Below are 22274 nucleotides of genomic sequence, written 5' to 3'. Positions count from 1 at the left end.
AAGGCTAGATTAAAATGAGCAAAGAAGTAGAGATGAGCTACAAAAGTTCTGGAACAAAGTTTTATGGATTGATGAGACCAAGATTAACCTCTACCAAAGTGATGGAAAGGCCAAAGTGTGGAGAAATAAGGGATCTGCTCATGATCCAAAACCTATGAGCTCATCTGTGAAGCATGGTGGAGGAAGTGTCATGGCTTGGGCTTGCATGGCTGCTTCTGGAGTGGGCTCACTAATCTTTATTGATGATGTAACTCATGATGGTAGCAGCAGGATGAATTCAGAAGTCTACAAAAACATTCTGTCTGCCAACTTACGGAGAAATGTGTCCAAACTAATTGGGAGGAACTTCATCATGCAGCAAGACAATGACTCAAAACACACTGCCAACACAACAAAGGACTTCATTAGTGAGAAGAAGTGGAAGGTTTTGGACAGGCCAATTCAATCACCAGACCTTAACCCAACTGAGCATGCATTTCACCTCCTGAAGAGGAGACTGAAGGGAAAAAACGCCCGAAACAAACAACAACTGAAAGAGGCTGCAGTAAAAGCCTGGAAAAGCATCACAACAGAATACAACAGTTTGGTGATGTCAATGGGTCGCAGGCTTGATGCAGTTATTGCAAGCAAAGGAATATGCTACCAAATATTAAGCGTTATTTACTTTCATTTACTTAAATACTCTCTGTTCCAATACTTTTGCTCACCTAAAAATTGGGTGGTCTGATACCAAAGGTGCTATTTTGAGGTTCTAAGTACACTCAGTGGCTTTGTAAATATCACAATAATAAAAAGCTATACTACCTTAATAAAATCTCTGAATATCACTTAAGTGATTGTTTGAGTTGGACAAACCAAAATAAATGCCTAAAAATCGAACAGTTAATTTTGTCTTAAATGAACATCCAGAGGTGTTACTAGGATGTCATCTTTGGGTGGGCATTTGGATTATTTGGGGAGGCAACAACAAAAATGTACGGGGGGGGGGGGGGGGGGGGATAAAAGGATTAAATTATAGCATCCACTTTTTGTGGGGGGGGGGGGGGGGGGGGTCCGGGGGCCATTACCCTGTGAAAAAAGAAAAAAATAATTAAACTCTGTAACACTAAACAAATGTCCAATGGCGTCCCATATAGCAAACAATCACTGAAACTATGTTAAATCAACATTCCGTTGTCAACGTTAATTTAATTGAATCAACGCCGAACTCGGAAGTTGATTCTTCATCACATTTGCACCATTGGTTAATATTGAAATAACGTTGAACCATATATTTCAACCGATATTAAACCACAGCAAATTACTATTAATACTTCAAAATACTGTGAAAAAAAATATGTCCTGCTTTATCTACGACCAGGATAAATGTTATGAAATATATCTCAGCCCTATTAAACATTTGGCTTTATCTAATATCTTATTTTCATTTCTAATAGGCTATACAAATGACAACGGACAACTTTACATCAGTTTAAAAAAAAAACAAGTTTATTTATTTTATTAAAACAAGTTTATTTCATTTAATTTTATTCTTTGCGAATTCACTCCTGAGCTGTGTGGCGTCCAGCCTCACCCATCCGGTCTGGAGCGTAGCGGAGCCATTTTTGAACTACCTGGGCAAAGGCAAATTCAGAGACTCCCCCTGCCCCCATTTGCTGAGTCAGGACATCTAAAACAGAAAACATAGAAGCAAAAAAATAAAGTTAAAAATTTCAGATTTAAAAAAGGTTCAACAGAAATTGCACTTGGAAGTGGAATAGGCCTACGTGTTTAGTAGCCTTAGGCGCATTAGGTAAGAAGCCGGGCAACTTGCACAACGCCGCACTGAGCACATAAATTACTGTAGCCTAGAGTGTGTAGCCTAATTACCGAAATAACGCAATAGTGGCGTTAATATAGGCAAGTGTTCAATACCATTTTATATTTACTTTATTGCACAATATTCAAGCTCCATCGGTAATAGGATAATTTCACTAGCATAAAAGCAAAATGCTACTTTATCGTCAGAATAAATAATCCTGCGTTGAGGACTGTAATTCATGAAAATAGCGTGTATTTGTATCTTTGTTCAGATTTTGGGTTGTCTATGAAATATATGCATGCCCCTCTCTTCCTCTCAACTGATCCTAGCTAATGTTAGGGCTATATCATCTAACGCTAACTTTGAAGTTATCAGTTAGGCTACGTTAGCGAGCTAACATCTGCATCTTTCAGTCTTCACATTTTTATAGTAAAATATCCCAAATATTTATTGTAATTTATGGTTACCACGAATATAATAAAACACTACAGTAAATTAAGGTTAGCTAACTGACTAAATTAACTTAGTATAGGTGTTTATGAAACCATAGAGTGAACTTATTATAGGCTAGTCTATGATGTCTCAATTTGCCAACTTTGAGAGATGTTAACGTTTCAACCACATTTTAGAGGTGTCTAAATTATAATAATCACCGTGACAGGCACGAATGTAGGCTACTTATGACTGCACATAATGTTAGACAATGTAAATAAACTAAAAACGTTTACGAATATTCAATTTGGTACAATTCAACATTCAAACATTAGATAAATAAATGCATGCTTACCCCGATGGATTCACAAATGAGATGTGTGGGGTGCAGTACGTTGGTCTACCACACGATGGTCTCCCAGTCAACTGTAATTCCATGACTTTTCGATCAAGGCTATTTCCTGGTCAACTATAAATCGACGGCTTTTCAATATCACGCCATCATTTCCCGGTCAACTATAAATAGATGACTTTTCAACATCATTGTTATTCCCTGGTCAACTACAAATCAATGCTCACTCAATTACAATCAGGACACCTATAAATCAATGTTATTCCAACGTCACTGTCATCATACTGTCCGGTTTCATCGGTATTGTAATGGTGATCCAACATTTATTTAGCATTGAGATTTCAATCTCAACCATAATAATGATTCAGATGGAAAATCAATATTTTTTCAATGTCGTCTTGCTATCTGGGGTAGGTTTCGTTTGAACATTGGGGGGGGGGGGGGGGGGGGGGGGGCATTAAGCAGGGGTGTGTGGGGGTTGTCCCCCAGAAAATTTTGAGTGTCAAACACTTCATTTTCTGCATTCTGGTGAATTTTTATGCACCAATTTGTGCCTTTTCTGCATCAATTTATGGTGGAAATGTAAAGGAAAACACAAAATACAGGGGGATAAATGCACATGTTCTAAATATTGAGGGGGAGCTAACATTAAAAAGAGATATCGATAGCTAAAAGAAACTTGTAATTTTACAAGATGTGTCCATAACGTTACACAAAACATTGACTAAAATACTAACACTGCAACATGGAGAGTCACGTTAATTCCCTGCTTAGCAACCGTGTGCAGCTATCGCCAGGTAGTTTTCTAAGTGAAGTGAACATCACATTCAGAGAGTGTACCGACAGCTATTAACTAGCTAGCTACTTATCATACTATCAGATATCATAGTTCATTCATTGACAACTAGCTAGCTAACACTGGCGTTAGCTGGCATATTGATAGGCAATGTTACAAATATAAGATTACCGTTACCGTTCATTCCAACCGTTGTGAGTCACTGACTTTAGCTGACGTTGTCATAAAAGTTTTCCCGACAGTGAAAACCATAAACATTTATACATAGACGCCGCATTGGCCTTTGGATTGTCCGTCAACGTCGCTGCCATATTGGACCTGGCAAGACTGGCCTGAAAACAAATACAAGTAAACGGGGGAGCTGCGGTTTTTCTGGATAAAAAGCAATATAACGTTTACAATGATTTCAATGAGTCGTTTTGATATTCAAGGGTTTATGATTTATGTGGAGTAGAAAAGTTTTGAAAAAAAAGGTTTTTTTTCTTCTACTCTACGTAGACCATAAACCATTGAATATAAAAATGACTCATTGAAATCGGTTGAGAAATGTAAACGTTACAGTGCTTTTTATCCAGAAAAACTGCTCACTGGCGCATGAAGCCTAAACTAGGGCGCAGCCACATTGCCCGTTGCAACCAACGCAAGTGCAGTGGAGCGAAAGCGTGGAGTCCACAACTACAGGAAAATCCACCCTGACTACTTTACATGGTAATTAAACACGCCCACATCTGGACAACAAGCGTGGCCTTGTAACCACAGAACCGTACTGTCATAACATTTCAAAAAAAGTTAATTGTGCAAGATACGTTTAGTGTTAAGGTATTTACAGAGAAAAATAGATCACTAGCAAGTTAGCTAGATAGACAGATAGATTGATAGCAAGACAGTAAGCTTGCTCCCCTAGCTAAGTAAATCCCCCTAGCTTGTCTTCTTAAAGAAGCTTCACAACTGCTTACAAATGATTTCACCAACAACATATACAACTTATAAAAGACGAGACTTTATGAGAATCATCTGAAACCCCGAAATGGTCAGAAATCGCGTTTTGACATAGAACCTTATTTATTGGAAAATGTGTCAAATGTATTAACCGAAAGAACTGGAGAGAGGAATCCTTAGAATGGCGGTTAGTACAGTTGAACGCAGCACACAACATTTTTGGACCTTGGACTTTAATCGTGAGATCGTATGCAGCTAGCTAATCGGAATAAAACGACACAGCATCGCACCTGCCGCTGAAGCACTCTGCCTGCCTGCGAGGATGGGGAAATCCTCATACGGTAGTAAAACAAGCCAAATTGCAAACACTGAAATTAACCCAGATTTGGTAATTTTGGTGGAATTATTTTAAAAAATCAGACCCAGGGGAGACATTACAAGGGATGAGATTAACTAGTTAAACCATAATTTCTTGTGTAAAAAATGTATTGACTTTATATTTCCACTGAAAAAATTGGCCTCTTTTCAGGCTTTCCCAATTGACTTAACATTGGGTGGGCGGGGTTTCAAGTTCTTTTTGCAACCAGGTGTTGCAGTTCACGCAGTAGCCACTGGGATAAAAGGCTTCACTAATAGAGGCGAGTTGTTGCCCCTTAGTCAGTATCCTTGTTATCTGACGTCATGATTATTTTCTAACTGCAAGGTTGTTCGGGTGACTGGCTGCAATAATAGGAATTATTTGCTACGTTAGCAGTCCGTAGTCAAACACCTTTGAAATGGTCACTTTGCTCCAACAGAGCGTGTGGGATTCAAAGTTAGAACAGAGGAGTCTCCCTGGCGTTTGGAGTCACTGGAGCGAATCCATCAGTTTCACACCGTAGCCATCTCGTAACGAAGCTAATCACATCGTATGCAAGCTACTACGGCTAACTATATATACAAATTTATCTCATGAGGATATACCCCTTGAAATGCATCATCCCGTATAGTTACCAAACATGTTTTAACGTTTTATACATTAACATTACGGTCACATTTTTGTGCTCGATTATTACTCCCCACTTCCCATTTTACCTCAGCAATTGCAGCCTTACGCCTCGTGGATAATAAAGTATCGCTGCGTATCAGTGGATGTTGAGTCGGTCGGGGAGGGGTTACAGAACCACAAGCACGAGTTTGTAGCATCTGGTTAAATCCGAGGGATGTAGTTTAAATACCGAATAAATGTACGTTATTGTTTTGTATTGTATTTTGTATTGATTGATTGTTTTCCGTAATTACATTACAATAATTTTTTTGTGTAGTTTCAGCTGGCATTTCGTACCTGCATATTTTGACCAAGAATTGCGTGGTTGGTACACAAAATGAATGCAGGTTAGCAGGTCTGCATTTGTGCTTTCATAAGCTGAAACTTTTGTGGCCATGGGGGTAAACCATTGCTACTGTGTGAAAAGGGGAGTCCATAATTAATGTTATATTTACAGGCATTACAGACCTTTCCGCATAATTTTGAAGTCATCTTTTATTGCTATTGCAGCCTTTACTGTATGAAAGCTTTACATGGGAGAGGGATCAGTTATGGTTGGGGGGGACAATTTGATTCTTTACTAACCTTGCGGGGGACACGTCCCACCCAGTTCCTACGCCAATGCAAATGTCTCATTTGGTACTGTCACGCCGATTTTGATCCAGGCTGCAAAAACGATGCAAGGACATTCTAAAACAGCTGTTGTACCCATAGACATATATATGTCTATGGTTGTACCCGTTGTGACATGCTTGAAGTTTCATTGCGGCGTCTGTTCCTATGCCGACGCTCCCAGCCCTGCTGCATTCTGCGGCGATAAAGATTCTAAGATAACTCGGCAATTTCTCTGGTTTAACGGGTTATTATCCAGCCTGAAACGGTGCGATGGTATTAGTAAACGGCTACACGTGTCATCTAACTTGCGATTAGTTGGCTATCTCCCTGAATATGAATTAAATGTTTTTAACAGAAAATAACAATTATAAATGCGATTTTATCCACGGAAATGGCTATACAAAAATGCTGGCTAGCTAGCTGGCTAATCACTAAGCCAATTGCCACCAAGTGAGCTGGTAACTTAAAATAAACACGCAGCTTGCAAAACGTGCAAACTCAACTGTGAAACTATTCAAGACTACTAATATAACCTATAAGAATCAGAGAAAAGAATAAACAAGAAAGAAAAAAGGTATTAACAGTTTTAATTGGATTGCTGATAGCAGCTACTACAAACAGGTTTCACAGTTCACGTAACCATGTCTGTACCGCATGTGTGAAGTAGGGATGGAGAGTCGACTCCAAAAAAGTCGATTCCCGATTCCATGACGTCGATTCTGAAATTCGATTCTAATAATAAACGGAATCGGAGTCGACTCCTGTTGAAATGTCGACCCCAAACTCCAAACTGGAATTGAATAACCTTTTTAATTTAAACAAATTTGTAATTAATTCATTCTGATTATCCCTATCTACACACTAACCTGTGTTCAGTTGCCTTGGTCTGCTCCAACAATGGAAATTCAAAGCTCGCGCTCATTGGTTGAACGCCGCGACAGGTCACCGGCGTAAACGGAAGCAATACATGAGAAGAAGACGACTACATTACGACTGTATGTTCATTGTTCAGAGAAGATGTCGGCGGTTTGGCGGTATTTTCCTTTCACCGACGCAACCAAAAATAAAGTTAAATGTTTGCTTTGTAAAAAGCAACTAATGTATAATAAGACAACGTCCCCGATGTGGAAGCATTTGGGAATTTTTCACACAGCTGAAAAATCCGAATGCACAAAGGCAAACACTCAAGTAAGTTAACTTAGTAGATAACTCAAAATGTATAGCTAACAGATAGTTAGCCAAACGCGTTGTTCGCATAGCTACTAAATTATCATTAAACAACACAAGTCCTTATTGTCATAAAGTCTCTTTATTCTTTGTTTTTGAGTGTGCGGTTCAAGAAATGCCAGCTACTGCTAGCTTTTGCTCTGAGATAGTTAGCTAACTTTAGGGCTACCAGATTAAAAAATGTAAAAAACCCGACGAATGTGTTTGTAGCAAACAGAATGACACCGCAGATCCTGGAACCTCAGCCCAAGCAGCTCCAGTAGGTGAAGAAGACATGGTTGAAATCCCTGCTGCCAAAAAGCAAAAAATCCAGTCAGTTGTGACCCAGTCAAAACTGACAACATCTTTCTTTGCAAGGCACCTTATTCATGTAAGTTTGTAGTAATAATAATAATGTGAATTTAGATTTTTACAGTGAATATAAAAATTGTATATAATGTGGGAAGAACATGATTTAAGTCAGAGAAACCGCTACACAGTGATTTAAGTAATTGTTATCTTTGACAGCTACCAGTGTACAAAAGAAAAGGCTTGACTCCAAATTGCTGAAAATTATTGTCAAAGACATGCAGCCATTTTCAGTAGTAGAAGATGATGGCTTCAGAGAGTTTGTGATGGAGCTAGAGCCTAGGTATCAGTTGCCTTCAAGACCAACAGTTGTCAGGCAGATTGAAAGGCAGTATGAGGAAACTAGACAGGAAGTCCAGCTGGAAATTGAGGTATGGTTCATTAGTGCTACAATGAAAAAAAAAAAAAAATAGAATCTTAATTTTTTTGGCAGACTATCAACTTTAAAGCCTTGCTTGTTAATACAAATATCTACAATATGTTACAGGCAGCAACACATGTGTCACTTACTACTGATATGTGGACCTCTGTCAGTATGGAGGCATATTTAGCATTCACTACATCACTTCAGATGGACACATGCAAACAAAACTACTGGATGTTCACAGGTAATCATGCATTAGCATACTTACTCCTGGAATAATTTACATAAAGTCCCCTGAAGGTAATTGTTTTTTGGAGTGTTCCTGTGATGCTAGGGTATGCAACTTTGGAGAAATTAGCAAGAACGTGAAAATAAACAACAGTAAAAATCCACCCACCTCTCTGCCCCTTCTCTCCCTCGCACAGAGCTATCCTGATTAGTTGTTGATTCAGGCACCTGAATTTGACCTGTAACAAATTACCTACCCTAGCTGTAATAGACATGTTCATATATTTGTAAAGCACTTTGTAACTGCATAAGTGTTATAAAAATGAAGTTTATTATTATTATTATTATTATTATTTACTAAATCAATTTTGGTACAGATTCCCTGAGCGCCACACATCAGATGCCATAGCTGTCTGCATCGATGAAATACTCCAGAGCTGGAAACTGAAAGGGAAGGTGCAGTGTGCTGTCACTGACAATGGAGCTAACATGGTGGCGGCCATTAGAAAGCTAAATATAAGACACATACCATGTTTTGCACATACTATTAGTCTAATAGTCAAGGACAGCCTAAATGCAATCCCAGAATTGGAAGAAATGAGACAGAAAGTAAGAAAAATCGTAGGACATTTTAAGAGCAGTTGCACTGCAAAGGAGAAGCTTGCAGCTTTGCAGCGGGACATGAAACTGAAAGAGCTAAAACTAGTTCAAGAAGTTGAAACTAGATGGAATGCAACCTATCTCATGCTGGAGCGCTTTTTAGAAGTGAAGGAGCCCCTATCAGCTGCATTGTCATCCCTCAAAGGATCAGCCCTCCCAGTAATCTTCCAAAATGACTGGATTGACATGGAGGAGACAACAAAGGTAGGAGACATTGTACTAGTACTTTTTTTTCAGTTTAAAAAAAAAAAAAAAAGTCATTCTTATCTTGATAATCAACTTAATTTGTCCAAGACTAATGTAATCACAGGCAAAATGTCATCTCATGTAAACATTAAGGTCCTGAAGCCCTTCTTAAATGTCACAGAAGAGATGTCGGCTGAATAAAATGTGACTGCATCCAAGGTGATTGTACTTATAAGAAACCTGCAAAGGTTTACCACGACTGCCCTTCAGAGAAATCCACCTGAAACCACTGGCCACAAACTTGCAGTTGCTCTCAATAAATCTCTTATGAAGAGATGTGGATTATATGAGCAAACACGGTAAGAGTTGTAAAGCAATACAGTACTTGGATATATTAACAAATTATGTCAATTATACAAACTAAATTACTGTATTTGTTTCCTATGCTTTTTAGTTTCCTTGGTATTGCAACTCTTCTCGACCCACGTTTAAAAAAACTGGCGTTTGGTAATGAGAATAATGCAGAGGAGGCTGTGAAATCTCTCTCAGCTGAGATCGCAGTATTGGTCAGAGAGGGAGGTGCTCAGGCTATGAATGTAGGGGCAAGTGTTGTTGAGCCAGAAGAAGATGACATCTAGAAAGAGTTTTATGTACGGGTAAGTTTGTGAGCCATGTCTACAACGTACAATGAAATTCTTGCATGTCTCCCACAGAAAAAAACATGAGAAACAATAACAATTACAGTAGGTAGCATATAGTAACTATTAGTGCATGGTTATTGCAATTAAAGTGCACAGTAAAATGACAGGTAACTATTGCAGTTTGTGTAATTGTATTAAAGTGCATAATGATCCTTATTGCATTCATTGTTCTGCACCATCTGCCAGATGGAGAATTAAGAAATATGTGTTTGCAGTGACTGGTGTCCTTTATGATGTGGGCTGCCTTATTGTTACGTCCCCAGCCTCTGCTTGCCTGGGTAGTGCAGGTGGAGGTAATACCTAATTGCTTGATTGCCTCCACCTGCCTGTGGCCCAATATAAGCCCTGCAGTATGAGGCTGGGGAGATTCTTCTTTGGGGTTTCTTTTGTGTGGCTTGCGTTTGGTAGGTTTTTGTGAAGCCCCATTATTTTGTGAACTTTGAGTTTTTGTTTGTTTTAGTTTGTGTTTTAGATTTAATAAATGTCTGAGTTTGTGTTTTTAGATCAGTTTCTGTCTGGTTTTTGGTGATTTGGACATTTTGTTTGTTCCGGCCCTTCGAGTCGGCCGTAACACTTATTAAAGTAGTATGTAGTGAAAATGTCCTGGATTGTGAGGAGCTATGCAACAATAACTGAAAGCACTGTGTGTGAGTGACTGACTGACTGTGTGAGTGACTGACTGCTTGACTAAGAGACTCACCGAGTAACTGAGTTAGTGACTGACTGAGAGATCAAAGGCAAGAGGAGCTGAAATTGACAGCATTCTATTTATTTATATATTGTTTGTTCTTTTAGGTCTCAGAACAGAATCTACACAATGATTTCACAACAGATGTACTTTGCCCTTCCAAACCTTGAGAGGAAAATGTGTCCACTACAGTTTTGGCAATCTGAAGGCCACAGATTCCCCCACCTCCAGAAGCTGACCTTGAAATACCTTTGTGTACCCACAACATCAGTCCCCAGCGAAAGGATTTTCTCCAAATCAGGAGAACTGATCTCAAAACGAAGGTCAAGACTCAAGCCCAAAAACGTCCATGCATGTCCCTCTTCCTGCATTACAATTGGTAGTGTAGTCCCCAGCATGACCCGAAGGTTTGATATACGCATTGTGCCCTCCCCAATATGCGAAGAACGTTTTTTTTATTTTTTATTGTTGTACCATTGTATAGTGTTTAAGTTTTGTACAATTTAGTATTGATTTTAATTTAAAACATTTGTTTTGTTTTACAACTTACATTTTTGTGTTGACAAATAAATTTTTTATTGTACTATTGTATAGTATTTAAGTTTTGTACCATTTAGAATAATCTTTAATTTAATACATTTGGTTCTATCAATGCAGTGGTGTCATTAAAAAGAGTTGGGGGGTGGGTTTTTTCAAGCAGTGATGTCTGTCTTGACATGCCACTTTTATGCTTTTACTGTAAGTTTTTAATTTAATACATTTGTTTTACAACTTAAATTTTTCTGTGTTGATTTTCATTTGGAATCGGAATTGATTGAGAATTGATTCCATCAATTGCATGACAAGGAGTTGGAATCGGGATCGACTCCAAAAAATGTGGAATCGTCCATCTCTGGTGTGAAGAAGTGGCGTGGTTTGGCGATAATGTAAAGGAGCAGCACTGACTAAGCACACCCACACCAATAGGAAAGCAGTGCATTTTTTGATGACCAATGACAAAATTACAGAAAACTATGGACGCTAAAAAAATAGCTATAACTGTAATTTTTTTCAGATTTCATTGGACTTACAGATGATTCCTCTGGGTGGGCATGGCTTATCTCTGGGTGGGCAATGCCCACTGCAGCCTATCCGTAGACACTCCCCTGTGTACATCTATTATTTAAGTTTATTTCATGAAAAGAAATGAGCATTTGACTAACAAATTATATTTTTAAGTTATCCTTTATATTTTAGGTAATTTAAATCAAAATATTTGAGAATGGAGCAATTATACTTAGCAGTTTAATGAACTACAATTATTACTCATTCCAAATCCATATTCTTCATCTTTAACAACAACTTGTAATTGAGTAAGTTACGCTAAACGTCATGACGTGGGCGCCATTAACAATCGCGCACAAAAGCCGCTTTTCCACTGCAGGGCCGAACCATTACCAGGGCCACTCCGTGCCGTTCTGCTCCGCGCTGCTCACTACTCATGGGAACAGTTACGGTTACAGTTTCTGTTTCCACCATCGGGCTGCCAAAACCAGGACTAGGAAGTATCTAGTGAGGACAGCAAATGACGCGGTGGATCAGCGACGGCGTCCTGTTGCGAATGTAATATGCGCCAGTTGTTGTCTTCGCTCCCCATACTGTTTTGTTTTTATGTTATGTTTCATTGGCTGACAAAACGGACGAGGATTCTGTGTATTTTTGTCTGTTTTTGGTTTTTCTTTTTAGCGTATCCTCCACTGACCATCACTGTTGCATGCATTCAAAAAACTACTAACTAATGCTTACATTAGTGTGAAATATCCACATTATATAATACCACTAACCTATTTAAAGACTCTCAATCCAATAATAACATGTATAGCCAAAATATTTTGAGCAGTAATACTTACATAGCAATGATTTTATCTGAATCGCATGATATTTTCGGCACGGTTAGACAACCGTGCTCATTGCAGCAGAACCGTTCGGGTGGGCAGGCTTATTGACGTATTCACTGATTGGTTTCACATTACTTAAGTTTTGTGACTCTGCATATGGTCTCTTCACGTCCTCTTCCGTAAGCTAGGTCAGTGGAGAAGCTAATATAAATAAAAATGGCAATCAAAAATTGTATTCCGTCATAGCAACAAGATAAACCCGACAATAGCCCTAAGATATGCCAATACAGCAGTGAAAACGCTGCTCACCGAATAACGAAATAAACGAGACAAAGTTTTAAAAAATGATACCATGTCATTCTACAGTCAATATCTGGGACTAAATATTGAATAAATATACAACTTTACCATTGGTTTTACGCGTAGAGATGTCCCTTTTGAGACTGAGTGGCCATATATTGTCTTGGACAATCCGTTTGTGAAATACACGCGCATTTGTGATGCCTGGGTATCTTCCAAAATAGCTGTGTGTAATACCACACATGTTGTTTACAGCATTGTCGCCATTTAACCCTAACCAGTTATCTTTACAATGTCTGCAGGATGCTGCTGATGCACCTGTCAGTGTACAAGAGCAGTTTGCAGAGGAGGTGATGAACATTTACCTGCTGCGGAACCAAGATTGGTCAGTCGATGAACCTACTGATGTAGGGATTGTGATTCAGGGCATCACTGTCCTCAGCAGTCTTGGGGATCTTAGCAGAGCCTGCTGCTATCTGTTGGGACTAACCTATGCCTTGGATCTGAGAGACCCTACGAATCTCAAATATAGTTTTGAGGTATTCCAAAAAGTACTGCTGGAGCTGGATCCTAGAAACCTTTCAAACAAGGTTCAGAGAGAGACTGAAAAATTACCTGCGTACGTAGTTGCCGACTACTGTTCAGCAAGATGCAAATTGATTGAAGGGCCCATTGTTCTTGGTGCACTTCACCTATGTTTGAGAGACCGCTTACTAATATGCAGAGTTCAATTCAGCTCACTGTTTTTATAGCATGGACAGTGTTACATATGTCATTTGCAAAGTAAACCATGTTTAGACTTAATGTTGTGTGTTATACTGGTCAAATTTGGCGAATAAATGTTTAATTTAAATGTTAATGTGTGTACAGTTGCTTTATGTTTATCATTTGGTTTCATTAGATATACTGACCTCAAGTAAAGTACTCCTGGAGTATTATTTTACGCTCAGATTATCCGCCGTTAAACTAGCAAAAGTGCATTTGGACACGCCCTAAATGCACTTGCGCCATGCGCTTTAGACCTTGCGCTTGGATTGTTAAAATATAGCCCTAAAAGTGCATCTCGACGAAATAACAGAAAACGGAGCAGGACAGAAGAGTACACAAGTTGCGACCTGTAATTCTATGAGCTTGCTGATAATTTTGTCAATCAAGGCTCGTAGACTGGCCATCAAATCCGTGAGTAGCCTACATACACTGGGAATATTTCAGCTGCGTTTCTCATGCGTTTATACTTATGCCACCGCACTCTTTGTCACAGCCACTGCAAAGAGTAGTCATAGGATAGTCATAATCCACAACCGTTTCTTAAAGGGTTACTTCACATTTCTCACATTCTCATAACAAACACTTTACAAAAAGAAATGATGTCTCATAAAAAAAACACATTTTCAATGTACAAAAATGCCAAGTTACTCACACATACAAGACACACACTGTCTATAACTCATTCCTTCAAACTGGCAAAATCTAGGCCTGCCATTAAAAGTATTGATATCAAAATGACAACAAGTTACTGTACTACAAAAAATATAGGCTATCTTGCCTCACCAAAATTAAATAAGCTGTATTCCAAAGCAATGCAACCCAATGTTTCCTCATTTGTTTCAAGTCACTTGGCCCTGAAGTATTGAAAAGGAGGATGCAAAAGGAGGTAAAATTCCATCGAGCAAAATCCTCAAAGGGCTTTGTATAATGAAACATGGCAGGTTAATTAGCAATGCTTGGAGCATCTTCAGAGTGAACATATCCTCCATTTTCTGCTACGTCATACCGAGTGGCTAGTCTGCAGCTGTCAGTAACTGATAGCTGAATCAAAAACAAAATCTCATCCGGAAAGAAGGGAATAAAACATTCTGTCAGTCTTAAAACCATTTTGGCATGCTATATTCAATTAGACAGGATATTATTATTTCTATCTATCATTATTGGTTCTGTGAGTCACTAAGATTTTCTTTGCATTTTTTACTTTCCCTTGGTCTTGCATCTGTCATCCAGCATTGGGCAGTGTCAGATGCTCTTCCTGCCCTCAGTAACAGGGTGTAAAGCTGCTAATGACATCATAGGCTTCATGCACGCTTTCAGCAGGGCCAATGGTGATCCTCCCAAATGCTGTTCCCCACTGAGGCCGGTACACAGGTTATATCACCTGCAGCCAGCTGGAGCTCCCATGTTCCCCCCAGTTCGGGAGACTGCCAGTAGGACACAGTGAAACATAACTGATAATCAATCCTCTTGACAAGTTAAGGTACATTTGGTGAATTTGCTGTATGATAAACTGTCACATTACAATATGCATTATTGAGATGGGGAATTTACACAATAGAGAAACAAAATTGTACCCTTGTGCGGGGATTTCTCTATCTAACTATGACATCCTTAATATCACATTTGCTACTATTTATTAATGTTGGGATAAAAAATATATACAATGCATTTTTAAATGAATTATCACTGGTTAGGGAGTCAAAGGTTAGTTATTACTTCTTAACTGAGCAATGCTGTACTGTAGCATTTTTACTTGACAACAAGGGAGAACACAATAAGTGAAAGAGTATGTATTATGTCACAGATGGCTTGAGAAAGAAGAATGCCTGAATCGATGGGCTTTAGACCTTGGAGACACAGCAGCAAGCTTCAGTGGGAGAGCTAGGCCCAAGCTTGATAAATTTGTTCTTATTATCCATATTGATGTCTGAATTTCTTTGGGGCTGTTATGGCACAGGCACCAAGCGGTGACAGAGGTATCGCGACCTCCTTCGATCCGTCATGCGCACCTGTTAGTAGACTCTCTCATCGTTTGTGAGTACACTCAGGCTTAAAGGTTAACACAAGAGGAGCAGGCCCCTGGCTCAGTTGCGGCGGCGACAGATCAATGTCAAGTAAATAACCTTTTCTACCTTATTTCCCCGAGCAGTATTGATCCATTTCCCCCTTCTCTCCCTGTCCCTCTCTTCCCCTCTCATCCCCATATTTCAGTCTTTGTCATTCCTACTCTGTTTACTTCTCATAACAAGATATCCAACCAATTTTATGGTACTTAGACGTGCAAAAACGGCAAATTATGACAGTTCAGCATTGTGTCATTGTCCAGGTTGTGAAGTGTTTTGTGGTTTTATTAATGGGATAACTTGCTAGCTGAGGCAGTACAGGACATAAAGAAATGGGAAATGATTTTAAGGATCCTAAAGGAATACACATGTAATAAATGTTCTTTAATCAAATTAAAAGCATTAAGAAAAATATGTTTTCATCTTAAAAAACATAATTCTAATCATCAATTAATTGATACAATTTGACTGTTAAAATGGCATTAAATGACAGTTTAAAATATAATTATTTAGCTGCCACCTTCCTCTTTCATCTTTGTTGTCTTGGCTATAAAAATTCTTCAAGTACAAAAAGTACAAAAGTGCAAGAATATCCATAACCTACTTTTAATCGATCACATCTTATTGAATTCTCGGTTCACTTGCAGTTTCCTAGAAAACATCTTTTTTCAGTTGGTGATGAGTAAGCTAATTATATGTTAATTATAAGAACACGGGTAGAGTGAAATCACCAACATGTTAAATGTGCAGCATCAATTACACTGAGTAATTAATGTTTAGCTCAAAGAGAAAGTGTGGTATTGAAGAAGGAAGACAAACACTGGTGGTTTGGGGGGGGGGGGGGGGGGGGGGTTAATGTCTGTATATAACACTGACCTTTTTTCAATCAGTTTACTGCAGGTATGTGAACTACAGCTACTATTGTCTTGTAATAAAGACAGTATTTACAATTACAGTATTTAATCATCTGGTGATTTTAAGAATCAAAGATTATACTGCTTGTGGAATTAAAAATAGACAATATGGTTTCACATACTGTAGCGACTTAAATTGAGAAATCAAATGCTTTGCTATTGCACATTTAATAATGAAATATATTCTTATATTCCATTACACAGTACTTTTTCTACCATGCACCAAGCCAGAAAAGTACATGAAAATGGAAAATTAATATTTTGCTTAAAGATGTGAAAATGTGAGAGCAATGAGCCATTTGTGTTTGTATAATGCCAAATGATTCTTACTTCAATACAGTTGATTCAGAAATAACATAAAATGGTACAAAAACCATGAGAAATATTTTATTGTGGATGGTGTTTATTACATTCTGAAACTTACGGGAAAAAAGGAGTTTTGGCCATTGTTGTGTTCAGCTGGTTTCAGCTGCAGGTTCATCCGGTTTGCTTGACTAACCTTGTGACAGGTAACTTGTTCGGGTGAAATTGGTTGGTACAGTTTCTTTCCCTCCTTATTTAAAAAAGTACATTGAGTTTAACAGAAAATCTTTATCTCAACTCATTTTAATTCAATAATGCTTTACTGGCATGAAAGTATATAAACAATATACAAACAAAACCAAGGAAATTCCTAATGAAACCATTCAAAGGTCAATTCAGATGTCAGAATTGCAGACCACAGTCAGTCATTTGTTTCAACTGGAGAACTGTTTCAAAATGGAGGATCTTGGATGGAAAACAGGGTGCATAGCAAAGGGTGTGAAAAATTACTGCGACCATTGTCCTTTATATGTTTGCTTATCAACTTTGTAAGCTTTTCATTATTGGTGGTACTGACTCTTTTATGATTTTTTACTTTATTTTATTTTACTCTATTTTACTGTTTATTTTATTAGTGTCATGCCTCTATTTGTTCAGTTTCATTGTGTGCATACTTTATTGAATGTTCTCACCTTTTACAAAAAGAATAACTGTTTCTGCCATCAGCCAGGAGATATGTTTTACTATCCTAGCCACTATCTCCAACAGAGACTGGGAGGGAAGGGCCACCAGCCTCACCTAAGAGAAGAAAATCACTCAAGATAATATTGGAGCTGCCCAGCTTACATTTCATACTGAATCAATCGGTGGACCAGCAGGACCCAGTCTATGATAACCTGGGAGTGTGACAACCTCAGCTCATCAAAGTAATGTTATCTTTTTTCCTTATAGTTCTAAGAACCATTGTGTTAGCAATTGTGTTGTCCCTTTACTCTAATAAGTAGACTCTTTGATTAAAACAAACTCAGCTTGGAGATATCAGTAGTCTTCATCAAAATTATAGTAAAATGTTCATGCTAATTAATTAGCTGCTGTTCTGTTACTGGAGAAAATCATTGATCAAACTCTGAGGTAGGTAACTCAGAAGGGCATGTATATTTAATACCACTACCATAATAATCATTACGATACTGATTATTATTATTATTATTATTATTAGTAGTATTAGTATTATTAGTATTATTACAACAGGTGTGTTGGCTTATCCAGAGACTATCAAAGGAAAGGGAAGGGGCCTTCATTCAAAGGAGCCACTTCATGTAGGTCTGTGGCTCAATCAGAGATGAGGGACATGTGCACAAAGTGTGACCTTGAGAACCGCTTGACAGGTGCACAGATAATGACCCCTCCATCTACGGGCTAATCCCATAACCTGTGTGTCCTCCACTTACCCTTATGGGGCCAGATACTCCCTGACCTTGGATCAGTCAGATTGTGCCCCCTTCATTGATTTTAGGAGCTGCTTCTGGGACAGGGAAAGGTAAAGCCAAGGAGAACATGCACCCTGTGTCAGAAAGAACACCACTGCTACACCCTCCTGGGAATGTGAGCCTGCCTGGGAAACCAAAGTATATGTACTGTATGTAGCCTTTTTTATTGTGTATTATCAATGTATACAGCTGGATATTTAACTGTGATTCAGGTTAAGTACCTTTCTCACTGGTACTGCAACTCATGAGATTCAACCCTGAAACTTTATACTCCTTAAACATACAGCTTATAAACTATACTGCAAAAGGCAAAGTAAATGACACACTAGTTCTGGTTTCTTTTAATTCCATTTTAAAATAAACCGTTGCCCAAAATGTTGCACTTTTAACACTTAACCATACACCAATATATTACGTTACTTACATTTTTTGTCTACCTTGTACATCTGCTGGTATTCCTGCGTATTCTGGTATTTTTTATTTAATTTTATGTTTTTACCCATCCGGTTTTTTTCAGCCAAATCCCTGCAGTGCTTTTGGTATGAACAAAGCCTTTAACAAACTCCCACTTGGTGAAATCACATTTTGAAAGGAGAAAATTGATATATCTGATGTGACAGCTAAGACCCTAAATCACTATCCTGGAGTGCCTTCTTAAAGGAGAACTGTATCATTTTCTGCTCTGTGGTTAAATGGTGACCCCAGGTAACATATCTACTGGCTAATGTTAATGTCAAGTGTGAAAGGCTCCCAGTGTTGAAGGTTACCCTACTGTCAACTCTGTATTTTAATGTTTGAATGTAATACCTCTGAAGTTTATGTACAAATTAGTTAACTAAACATGTGCTCAAGAAAATGATTACTGTATGTTAACATTTGACTACAGTTGCATTCACTGTCGCTGTGGACATAGTGGGCATCATGTGGACATAGTTTGTTCATTCAAAGGCGTATAATCTGGAAATACCATTACAGATTACCTAGTTAATACCTGTATGTACAGCATTTGGGAAATTAAAATTGTGAAAGCAGAGGATGGTACTGGAATATTATACTATGTGTCTGCCTTTGTATATTTTATTATATATATGTGTGATTTGCTTTGTTTTTGGACACTGCATTGTTTGTTGATTGTACTTTTTTCACATTGGACTTTTAATTCAATGCATTACATTCTGGTTCTGCACAGAACAGGTGCTGGCTACTAAATAGTCGAATAAACTCGTCCATATCCAGGGACTTGGCTCTCCGTGACTCTACGCTGAGCACTCCCAGATCACTCAGTCACTCATCAGTCATGGTTGTTCGTTGGTGAATCTCGATCAATTTCAGGGTGGAAAAACTCAGGTCAACAAGCAGCACTGCTTACTGGTGTTGTAATAGCAATTTTGCACAACCAAAAAAGTTCATGGAACACCTCTTTGAAAGGTTCCAGAAACACAGTGAACTCCAATATTCTGGTCAGGCTTTGCATTCCTCCTTTCCTTTTCCTCTCCAAAATCCTTTTGGCTTGGTGCAGCTCATGCCTCAGATCATCTAAATTTGACTCGTAGATCTCTGCGAACGGAAAAAGAGGTGACTCTTCTAAAAAGCTGTTGCTGTTGGGATGGAGTGCTTGAACGCCTCTCACTATGTTGCAGTTGGGCTTGGAGAAGCGTTTCTGTAACTCCCCAATCATGGAGTCAAGGATTGGATAGAAGATGTTCTTTCGAAAACCATCCTTGTCATCTTGGGCAAATTGGGCAAGTAGGCCCAGTGCCTCCACAGACCTGTCCCCACTTCTCTCATCAGCAATATCTTCAAGGACACAGAGCACTGCAGGTAGCCTGTCCATCATATTACGGCAGGCAAAGTGCCTGCATGCCCATCTTGTGTTGCTAAGCTTCTGAAGCTCTCTAGGCTGACCTCCATACATTTCTCGCTGAACTTCTAGCCATTTGTGGTGAATGTACGAGCCTGACATGAAGACGTACATATAGCTTCTGTTGTAAAGAAAAGAAACATGCCGCCTCAGGACTCATAGACTTGATAGTATCAACTAGGACTACGTTCAGGCAATGTGCGTTGCAGTTCACATAGAATGCATATTTTGCCACTGCCTTTATGCGTGCAGAAACACCCGCATGTTTTCCGCTCATTACGGACGCTCCGTCATATCCCTGGCCTACAAGATTGGTTTTGTACTCCAGCCCTTATCTCTCTAGACAATTGATGATCTTCTCTGTTAGGCCTGCAGCGTCTGAGCTATCAGCTTTTTGAAAATGTAAAAAACTCTCATGTACTGCCCCCTTATAATAATATCTCAGGACCAGTGAAATTTCTTATTTTTTTCATGTCCTTAATTTCATCGGCTAGAACACTGAATGCCTCACTTTCTTTGACCTCTTGGATGATATTATGCTGAACCATCTCCGCCAAACACTCAAGGATTTCTTTTTGTTTGGTATTACTTATGTATTTAGCATTTCCTCTGGACATTTTTCTCTTCACTATTGGGTCATGTTTTGCTATTTGTTCCAATATGGCCAGAAAGTTCCCCCTATTCTCCGACTCCTCTGACTCATGATGGCCTCTCTGGGGAATATTTTGTGTAGCAGTAAGCAGGAGAACATCTGCCACTGTTTTCATATAGTCCCATTTCTCTTTCACTATTTTTTGGTACTCTTTATCCATTGATTGCAATAAAGATGTGTTACTCTCAGCTCGCCTTTTGTATTCAGACCATGCCAACACGGCATTTCCGTGGTGCTCTGATTTGGAATGTATTCCAAACTAGAGCCCGACCGATGCCAGATTTTTGGGTCCGATGCCGATCCAGATTTTGGAGAATCCTAGCCCACCGATTACCGATGTTTTGACCGATATTTTGTCAAAAAGTGCAACATTTTCAAATCAATTTGAAAAACTTATATTTTATCAAAGTTTCTATATTTGAGAACATTTAACCTATAAGCAAACAAATAAATAAAAATAAACACACAAAGAACTTTTTGATAGATAAAAAATGTAAAAGATGATATTAAATTAAATATATATATTAACACCATCTTCAAGTGGTTTGAATTCAAAATAACTCCACATGTTGCTTTTACTCCTTTCTTTTCCAGCCATCTATAAAAAAAGTAATTTAAAAAAATCAGTTTTCCAGTTTCAAACGTATTTTTATGAATATTATTGTTGTTGTTGTCGTTGTTATTAATTTGTTATTAATTTGTTATTATTTTTTCTTAGTATATATTCTCAGTAAATGAATTATATTTTCTTATTTTATTCCTACTACATGATCTTAAAGAGTAAGACTTTATCTAGCGAGCTTCCCTGTCCATAAGAATTCGGTGGTGAAAAAAACTACAATGCGCTCTGACTAGATGACACACACTCACTTGCAATAACGCATTAGCTGCTGCCTCATTATTAATTATTATTTATTCTCAGTAAGTTAAATGAATTATATTTTCTTATTTTATTCCTACTACATGATCTCAAAGAGTAAGACTTTATCTAGCGGAGCTAATGAGTGAATAAAGTGTAACGTTAGATGAAACTAAATTGACTGGATGACTGGTTACCCGCGCTAAGTGTTGGTTGATTCATTTCTTCAACAGCAATCCTTCTCTCATGTTATCACGACAAAGCTAGATAACATGGCTTAAAATGATCCACTTTCGAAGTGCTTTATCGGCGTTTTTACTGTCTGATTAGCTTGCTACGATGACGTGTGGCTAGATAACACACTCCCTTGCAATAACGCGTTGGCTATTGACACAGCATCATATAGTAACAAATATCATTATCTCAGATAAAATGACAAATGTGTGATGCATTCGATCACCATTTTATTTTGGCTGGTTATTTATTTGAGAATACAGCAATGTCCTCTGGAAATGTAGATCCTACGCTGCTTATGTGCTCACTGCCACTTCATAAAGGCTTGCTAGCCAGCTAGCTTGCTAAAGTGAACCAAATATGTTAGCTAGCTCGCTTGCTTGATAATGAGGATTGATAAACATAGTGGTCGTTTAAACGCATTTAATTAAAAACTTTCACTAAATGTACATACCTTTATTGCGGCAATCGAATCTGTGCAGACAAGTCTTGCAGTGGAGAATACTGGATGAGGCACGAGTGACAAACGTCTTATTACAGAATTAGCGCGTCAGCTGCTGCAGTTCACACTTGTATTAGAGCTCCCTCT

The 22274-nt window shown here is 38.4% G+C and overlaps 1 long non-coding RNA gene across 1 annotated transcript; it reads left to right on the top strand.

Annotated features, from left to right (window-relative positions):
- The first annotated feature begins 10038 nt into the window (after positions 1–10038).
- Positions 10039–11189, top strand: LOC118228140. Its single transcript, XR_004765414.1, has 2 exons — positions 10039–10080; positions 10472–11189. It is a non-coding gene; the product is annotated as an uncharacterized LOC118228140 (long non-coding RNA).
- The last annotated feature ends 11085 nt before the right edge of the window (positions 11190–22274 follow it).

The sequence above is a fragment of the Anguilla anguilla genome, chromosome 5 (assembly GCF_013347855.1).
Source record: "Anguilla anguilla isolate fAngAng1 chromosome 5, fAngAng1.pri, whole genome shotgun sequence".
Taxonomy (NCBI): Eukaryota; Metazoa; Chordata; class Actinopteri; order Anguilliformes; family Anguillidae; genus Anguilla; species Anguilla anguilla.
The sequence above is the reverse complement of the archived record's forward strand: the minus strand, read 5'-3'. Positions and strand labels throughout refer to the sequence as shown.